The 9,562-nt window shown below is 42.5% G+C and overlaps 1 non-coding gene across 1 annotated transcript; it reads left to right on the top strand.

Annotated features, from left to right (window-relative positions):
- The first annotated feature begins 6,942 nt into the window (after positions 1 to 6,942).
- Positions 6,943 to 7,030, top strand: trnak-uuu (transfer RNA lysine (anticodon UUU)). The gene is given in 2 exon segments: positions 6,943 to 6,979; positions 6,995 to 7,030. It is a non-coding gene; the product is annotated as a tRNA-Lys (tRNA).
- The last annotated feature ends 2,532 nt before the right edge of the window (positions 7,031 to 9,562 follow it).

Genomic DNA, 9,562 nt, shown 5'->3' with positions numbered 1-9,562 from the left:
GAATGACTCGGGCCAAGTGGAGCAAGTGTCAGTGGGGGAGCATTTAGGGAGCAGTGATCAGTATCATAAGCATTAGAATAGCTATGCAAATGGACTCTGTCCACTCTAAAGTAAAAATACTCAATTGGAGGAGGGTCAATTTCAGTGGGATGAGAACAGATCTGGCCTCGGTAAATTGGAATTAAAGATTGTCAGGCAAAACTATAATTGGACAGTGGGCGGCTTTTGAAAAGATTATTCGGGTACAGAGAAGGTACATTCCAACGAGGTAGAAAGGTAGGGCAACTAAAGCCAGAGCTCCCTGGATAACAAGAGAGATAGAGAGTAAGATGAAGCGGGAAAAAGTGGCGTATGACAGGTGTCAGGTTGATAACACAAGTGCCAACCAGAGAGAATATAGAAAGTTCAGAGGGGAAGTGAAAAAGGAAATAAGAGGGGCAAAGAGAGAGCATAAGAATAGCGGAAAACATAAAAGGGAATCAAAACGTATTCTACAGACAAATTAACAGTAAACGGTTAGTAAGAGGAGGGGCGGGGACGATTAGGGACCATAAAGGAGATCTACTCATGGAGGCAGTGGGCATGGCAGAGGTACGAAATGAGTACTTCGCATGGTTCTTTACCATGGAAAAGATGCTGCCAGATTCTCGATAAAGGAAGACATCGTTAAGATCCTGGATGGGCTAAAAAATGAGAAAGAAGAGGTACTAGAAAGGCTTGCTGTACTTAAAATAGATAAGCCAACGAGTCTGGATGGGATGCACCGGAGAATGCTGAGGGAAGTAAAGGGGGAAATTGCAGAGGTACTGGCAATAATCTTCCAGACATCCTTAGATATGGGGATGTTGCCAGAGGACTGGAGAATTGCAAATGTTACAACCTTGTTCAAAAAAAGGGTGTAAAGATAAACCCAGCAAATATAGGTCAGTCAGTTTAACCTCGGTGATGGGGAAAGTTTTGGAGATCATAATCCGGGACAGAATTCAAGTCGCTTGGACGAGTGTGGATTGATTAGGGAATGCCAGCACGGATTTGTTACAGACAAATTGTGTTTAACCAACTTGATAAAGTTGTTTGATGAGGTAACAGAGAGGGTAGATGAGGTCAATGCAGTTGACGTGGTGTATATGGACTTTCAAAAAGCGTTTGATAAAGTGCCACGTGGTAGGCTTGCTTCAAGATTGCAGCCCATGGAATAAAGGGGGCAATAGCAACATGGATGCAGCACTGGCCAAATGACAGGAAACAGAGAGTTGTGGTGAATGGTTGTTTTTCTGACTGGAGGGAGGTGGGCAATGGTGTTCCATAGGGGTCGGTGCTGGGACCACTACTTTTCTTGATGTATATTAATGACTTGGACTTGGGAGTAAAGGGTACAATATCAAAATTTGCAGATGACACAAAACTTGGAAGGGTAGAGAACAGTAAGGTGGATAGACTTGAAGAGGATCTGGACACGCCGGTGGCATGGACGGACACGTGGCAGATGAAGTTTAACACGGAAAAATGCGAGGTGATGCATTTCGGTGGTGAAATTAGGAGAGGCAATATTAACTAAAGGGCACAATTCTAAAAGGGTTAGAGGAACAGAGGGGTCTGGGGGTATATGTGCACAAATCGTTAAAAGTAGCAGGGCAGGTCGAGAAAGCGGTTTAAAAAGCAGACGGGGTCCTGGGCTTCACAAAGAGGGGCATAGAGTACAAAAACAAGGAAGTCATGATGAACCTTTATCAAACACTATTTCGGCCACAAATGAAGTATTGTGTCCAGTTCTGGGCAGTGCACTTTTGGAAGGATGTGAAGGCCTTGAGAGGGTGCAGCGGAGATTTACTGGAATGATTCCAGCGATGAGGGAATTAAATTACATGCATAGACTGGAGAAGCTGGGATTGTTCTCCTTGGAACTGAGAACGTTGAGACGAGATTTGATAGAGGTATTCAAAATCATGAAATGCCGAGACAGAGTAGATAGAGTGAAACTGTTCCCATTGGCGGAAGGGACATGAACCAAAGGGCACAGATTTAAGGTGATTGGCAAAAGAACCAAAGGTGACATGAGTAAAAACATCTTCACACAGCGAGTGGTTGGAATCGTTGATTTTTGTGATTTGCATGTGATGAAATGTCATCATTTTACAGACTGTATTTTAAGACTGGGATTAAAAGTTCAGTGCTTCCGACACCAGGAATCTGGTGCAGCCGTTGTTAAATTTATCAATAACATGCAATTGTCGCCGTTTATCACAGGAACACCCCAACCGAATATGCGATCAAGATGAAAGTAACGCAATGAGAAGCATCTGATACAACACGAAAGGCATCGGACTATGACAAAAATCCGCACCGTTTTACTTTTCCAACATAAAGAGTGTGATATTTATTCTCTGAACATAGAAACAGTGTGGTCTCGCTCACTACAGAAATCTCCATGTCACAGCGAATTAGCCTTTCGGGACCTTGTCTGTCAAGATGAATTGTGATTTCAGTGAAGCCAATATTCCATTCCTTTATATGTTTCATGTGCCTGCTATCCGATTACAAGGTATTTTGAATTAGTCCACAGTGTAAATGGTGGAATATCAGCCCTGCTCAGCCGGCAATGATCACGGTACATTTCTTGCAGACAAAACACACATTGAAAACCTGGAACTTTGAGGCGATGAATCCTTAGGAAAAATAAAATAAGGGCTCGAATCAATCTAACCAATAGCACCATCGAGAAAGGTGAAAAGGTCACTTTCTAAACCAGCAATTCACGGAGCGAAACCTGGAGGTTGCAGCGACCAATACAACAGCTGTCTACTGTCAGTTTACTTTTCCAAAATGAATGCTTGAAACTTGCAGGTGTGAAAATCCAACAAGCCGGTCTTCACTCTTAAACCAGCAGCTATGAAGTTAAGAGAAACGTGCCGGAGAAATACTCGATCTCAGCGCGATTACACTGGGCCGAGTGGCGAGAGGGTAGATTTGGAACTCCTGAGCGACTGCACTGCGCATTTTCCAGATCTGCTAGGAGCTTCAATCCCTTCAATTCTTCACTTACAGGGAAAATTCGATTCCCGGTTTCTTTTCCCTGAACTTGGCGAGATCTTCAAAATTAAAAGCGACCAATATCGAAGCTAACCTCGTCACCGACATGCTCACAGATACAAAGCGACCAAACTCTGCTTCAGTGAGATGAAAGCCCAGAGCGGTTTCAAGGTGGAAGGCAATTGCTAAGAAAGCTGGTTCAATGAAAGTGTAGGTCATTGAGGTGCCTTTAAAGTCCTGATTGTTTGAACTGAACTTCTTCCAAAAGCGCTTGAGATCCAGTTGGAGAGATTTCGGGAATTCTTTTCCCTCTTTGCAAAAGTTTGTACCGCAGCTCAAGATCAAATGTCTCGGGCTAAATTAGAGCTTCTCCGGGGTATGACCCTCAAATCGAGAATTATACCCCAATCTCAACGAGCCCAGAAATAAATCAACGGGATTCAGTCGAAGTAAAATAATGGTATTGGAGAAAATAATTAGATTAAAGATAGACAAATCACCAGGACCTGATGGTTACCACCCCAGGGGATTAAAAGGAATAGGTGAGGAAATTGTACATGTGTCAGTCATGATCGTTCAAAACTCTCTTGTTTCAGGAATTGTTCTATGGATTGAAAAATTGCCAATGTCATTCCATTATATAGGAAGGGGAGGAGAGATAAAGTAGGAAATTATAGACCTATTAGTCTGACGTCTGTTGTGGGGAAGTTACCAGTATCTGTTATTAGGGAAAGAATGAGTGAGCACTAGGATACACACGGATTGATCAGAGAGAGCCAGTATGGATTTGTAAAGTGTAAGTCAAGTCTAACGCAACTAGTTGAAATTTTTGAAGATGTAACTAACGTGGTAGATAATGGAGTGTCTATGGGTGTTATATGGAAATTGACATCCAGAGGCATTCGATAACGTACCACATAAGAGACTGTTTACAGAAATGAGAGCACATGGAAATTAAAGCAACCTATTGACATGGGTAGGGCGTTGGTTGGGAGGTAGGAGACAGAGAGTAGGGATAATAGGTCTGTGCTGAAATTGACAGGATGTGATTAGTGGTGTCCTCCAGGGATCTGTACCGGGGCATCAGCTTTTTACTCAGTGTATAAATGAGGTAGATGAAGAAATAGAGAGCCATATATCCATGTTTGTCGATGACACCAAGTTCGGATGACACAGTGAGTAATATAGATGGGAGCATAAAGTTGCAAAGCGAAATTGAAAGATTAAGTGAGTTGGTAAAACTGTGGCAGATGGAGCTTACATAGAATTATATAGAATGTACATCCCAGAAACAGACAATTCGGCCCAACTAGACTATGCCGGTGTTAATGCTGCAGACGAGCCTCCTACAACCCCTCTTCATCTAACCCTATGAGCAAACCATAACATTCCTTTCTCCTCCATGTGTTTATCTCGCTTCCCGGTAAATGCACCCAGCTTTTCGCCTTAACGACTCCTTGTGGTAGCGAGTTGCACATTCCAGCGAGCCTCATTGTAAATATGGTTCTCTTGAATGCCATATTGGATTAATTTGTGACTATCTCATATTTATGGGCCCAATTTTGGACTCCTCCCCCCCCCCCAAATTGCAAACACCGCTGACCTATCAAACCCTTGCATAATCTTAAAGTCCTATTTCAGGTCACTCTCAGCCTTCTATTTTCAATGGAAAAGAGCCGAACACTGTTCAATATTTCAACATTGGGAAGTGTGAGGTCATCCACTTTGGACCTAAGCGAGATAGATGAGAATATTTTCTAACTGGTGAGAAACTAGGAACTGTAGAGGAGGAAAGATGTTTACGGGTCCAAGTGCAGAAATCATTTAAAGTCAGTGGACAGTTCCAAAAAATAATTAAAAAGGCGAATGGAACTTTGGCCTTTATCATAAGGGAGCTGGAATTCAAAGGGGTGTAAGTTATGTTACAGTTATATAAACTCTGCTGAGACCACATTTAGAGTCCTGCATTCAGTTCTGGGCACCACACCTCAGGGAGGATAGACTGGCCTTGGAGGGGGTGCAGCGCAGATTCACCAGAATTATACCGGAGCTAAAATGGTTAAGTTATGCGGGCGAGTTGCATAGAAAACGTTTGTATTTCCTTGTGTATAGAAGATTAAGTGATGATGTAATCGAGTTGTTGAAGGTGATTAAATGAGCCAATGGTGTGTGTGTGAGCGGTGAAACAGCTTGAAATACCAATCCTCTCCACCACTGGGGACTGAGTCTTCCAACATACAGGGATTTTCACTCGTGCAAGTTTCATCCACATTTTCTGCTCTTCATTTCTCCGACCTGCTTATTGCGCCTGTCCCTTCAATTCAGGACTTACAGGAAAAACTCGATCCTGCGGTCAATCTTCGGGACACATGGTGAGATTTCAAATAAATGAAATCGACCCTTATCAACCCCAATATCGTCGCCTGCACGTTTGACGAATGCAAAGCGGCTTCTATCGCGGTTTGGCTGCACAACTCGTTCAAAGATACTGTCGGTAATTGGAGGGTCTTTCAAGTCATGACACGAACATAACAGTTCGCAATGCCGTTTTCCGCAAGGCGCTTCAGGTTCATGTGGAATGATTACGGTCTGGCGGTTAAATCCGTTATCTCTTCACTAAAAATACTAAAAGTCCCGCCTTTGATCCCGGGACTTTTAGTATTTTTGTTAACCGACACCAAACTGGTTTGTCCTGTATTTTACATTACTTTCTAAATATTACAGATCAGCAGAGCACTTGAGCTGTCACAGCTGTGACTTTGACTTTTCTCCCTCTCCTCTGGATTTCCGCGACAACTGCCACTAACCACAATCTTCTGTCACACTTCTCCATCAGAAAGCTCCGAGCCTCGGTTTTCAAATGAAATAACGCCCATCTCTTCAGTCACCGACAGCCCAAAGAGAGTTTCTTAGTTTCAGCTCCCACTTTCTCCAAATCCTCAAAGTAGCATGAAAATAATTGTCCTTAAGTTAATAATAATAATATATTTAAAATTTCTTTTCGTCTGGGGTTTTGTTTCAGATGCCACGGCTTTTAAAGATCACTGCGGATGTTTAACGAAGCGCCTCTGGGTTGGAGGCTTCTGTGTGGGAAAGATCACGAAGCGATAATTGAGAGACCGAGGATGAAGCTGTTTGATGGGAGCACTGGTGACACAGACCGTGCGCGGCTCCAGTGGCTCAATCGGTCAGCGCGCGTTATTTCTACAATAATTATTCGTTCGAGGTTGTGAGTTCCAGCGCCATCTAAAGTAGTTGAACCACCTGAACGTTTTGACCGGAGTTCAAGGTACAACCGGTATGTTCCATAACGCATCAACTTCTTCATGTCCCCATGTGGGCACTGAGGCTCCTCTGGCCTCCCGTCTTGCAACAGCAGGTGAGAGTTTATTTGTTTTCAGAGGGAGAGGGGGCAATTGGCGACAGCTGAAATGGTAAAGGGGCCGGCACGTCATCTTTAAATCTAAACAACCAAAGACACAATTCTTCTTTCCGTGAAGCAGGTATTCATCTGTTTGAAGTGTCGTGTAGGGAAAATTCTGGAGGCTAATCTCCTGCCTGATGTCACGGTGTAACGGGTGAAATTATTCAGCTTTCAATTGTTGATCGGCTGAAATGTCGAGAGGCCTTTTCCAGCTCCCGTCTGGAACAAGTTTAGCTTTTGAGCCATTGGGTAAAGTGTTTTTTTAATTGCTGCTGAGGAATGACAAAACATTTTGTACAAACAAGAAGAATTGTAAACTCACGAGTTCACTGTACATTTTTCTTACATCACGTTCAACAGAAACAAGGATTCTCCTCAACACGATGCTGAAAATTGGACAAAAGGGATACTCCCCCGAATTCGACATCGACAGGGAGAATTCAGAGTCTGACCATGAATCTGTATGATGGAAACTAATGTCGCAGCGAGCCTGGATAGCTCAGTCGGTAGAGCATCAGACTTTTAATGAAACAGATAGTGATTTGAGGGTCCAGGGTTCAAGTCCCTGTTCAGACTCAAAATTTTAAAACAGCTGGCAAGCTCTGCTTTTCCAGCGGACCAACAGAAGCGAAAGGAGCAAGAGTTGTCCAGGCAGTCCATCGAGCCTGCTCCGCCATTTGAGAACCTCATCGCTGATCTTCGACGTCAACTCCACTTTCCCGACCTATCCCCATATCCCTTGAGTTCCTTCGTGTCCAAAAATCCATCGATCTCAGGTTTGAATCTATTCAATGGCTCAGCATCCACAGCTTTCTTGGGTGGAGAATTCCAATGGTTCACAACCCTCTCAGTGAAGAAATTATTCCTCATCTCTGTTCTAAATGGTCGGCCCTTTAGGTTGAGATTATAACCATTAGCTCTCGACTCTCCAGCAAGGGGAAACAGCGTCCCAGCATCTACCCTCTAAGAATTTTATATGTTTCAATGAAATCACCTCATTATTATAAACTGCAGAGAATATAGGCCCATTCTACTCAATCTCTCCTCTCAGGACCACCCTCTCATCCCAGGAATCAATCGAGTGAACCGTTTTTGCACCCACTCTAAGGCAAGTGTATCGTTCCGCAGGTGAGGAGATCAAAACTGTACACAATACTCCAGATGCGGTCTCACCGAAGCCCGATATAATTAGAGCAAGTATTCCTTATCTTTGTTGTAGAACAACCTCGCAATAAAGGCCAACATACCATTTGCTTTCCGAATTGCTTGCTGCACCTGTATGTTAACTTTCTGTGATCCGTGTACAAGGACACACAAATCTCTCTGAATATCAACATTTCGTAGTCTCTCACCTTTTAAAAGATATTGTGCTTTTCTATTCTTCCTACCAAAGTGAATAACCTCACATTTCCACACATTATACTTGATTTGCCAACTTCTCGCCCACTCACTTAACCTGTCCGTATCACTTTGCATCCTCTTTGCGTCCTCCTCACAGCTTAATTTCCACCTAGTTTTGTATCGTCAGCAAACTTGGATACATTACACTCGGTTCCCTCATCTAAGTCATTAATATAGATTGTAAATAGCTGAGGCCCAAGCACAGATCTTCACAGCACCCAACTAGTTACAACCTGCCAACACGAAAATGACCTGTTCATTGCGACTTTCTGTTTTCTGTCCGTCAACAAATCCCCAATCCATGCTAATATATTACCCACAATCCCATGAGCCCTAATCTTATTTAACAACATTTTGTGTGGCAACTTATTGAATGCCTTTTGAAAATCCAAATATTCTACATCCACTGGTTCTCCCTTATCTACCCTGCTATCTACACCCTCAAAACCTCTAATAGAGCTGTCAAACACGATTTCCCTTTCATAAAACCGTGTTCCATGTGCCTAATCATATTATGAGTTTCTAAGTGCCATGTTACCACGTCCCTAGTAATAGATTCTCGCAATTTCCCTACTACTAAATGGCCTGTATTTCGCTGTTTTCTCTCTCCCTCCTTTCTTGAATGGCGGGGTTACATTTGGTACCTTCCAAATCATGGGGACCTCTCTAGAATCCTGGGAACTCTGGAAGGTAAATCCAATGCATCCACTTTCTCTGCAGCCACCTCTTTTAAAACCCTAGGATGTAGACTATCAGGTCCACTGAATTTGTTAGCTTTTAGTCCCATTAATTTCTCCAGTACTTTTTCATTTCTAATCTTCATTGCTTTAGGTTCCTCACTCTCATTAGAACCTTGGTTCCCCAATAATTCTGGAATGATTTTTGTGTCTTCTACTGTGAAGACAGATACAAAATACTTGTTTAACGTCTCTGCCATTTCCGTTTTCTCCATTGTAAATTCTCCTGTCTCTGTCTCCAAGGGACTCATGTTTACTTTTGCTAATCTCTTGCTTTATACACACTTGTCGAAGCTCTTACAATCCATTTTAATATTTCTTGCTGGTTTCCCCTCATTCTGTTTTCTCCCATTTTAGCAATTTCTTGGTCATACTTTGCTTATTTCTAAAAACCCTCCTATTCCTCAGGCTTACTACTCTTTTTGGCAACATTGTAAGCCTCTTTAAACCTAATACTATCATTAATTTCTCCAGTTAACCAAGGTTGCACCACTTTTCCAGTGAAGTTTTTAATCCTCAAGGGAATGTAATTTTGTTGAAGAATTATGAATTATGTCTTTAAATGTTCGCCATTGCGTATCTACCATCATATTTTTAATCTAATTTCCCAAACTACCTTCGCCAACTCACCCCTCATAACTACGTTATTGGTTTTGTTTGAATTTAAGACCCTAGTTTCGGACTTAACGACATCACTCTCAAACTCAACATGAAATTCTATCATATTATGATCATTCCTCCCCATGGGATCATTTACCATTAGATTACTAATGAAACTTGTCTCATTACACAATACTAGATCTAAAATAGCCTGTTCCATTGTTGGTTCCTCGACATATTGATCTAGAAAACAGGCTCGAATGCATTCCATGAACATAAAACAGCTTATCTTGAGTTGCTAACATGAAGTCTGCACGATGGGATGACTTATGACAAGAAGACAAGGCCAGATCTGCCAGGTGAATTAGAT

Source organism: Heptranchias perlo, chromosome 20 (genome assembly GCF_035084215.1).
Source record: "Heptranchias perlo isolate sHepPer1 chromosome 20, sHepPer1.hap1, whole genome shotgun sequence".
In the NCBI taxonomy this organism is placed as follows: domain Eukaryota; kingdom Metazoa; phylum Chordata; class Chondrichthyes; order Hexanchiformes; family Hexanchidae; genus Heptranchias; species Heptranchias perlo.
Note: the sequence above shows the minus strand (reverse complement) of the source record. Positions and strands in the feature narration are given on the sequence as shown.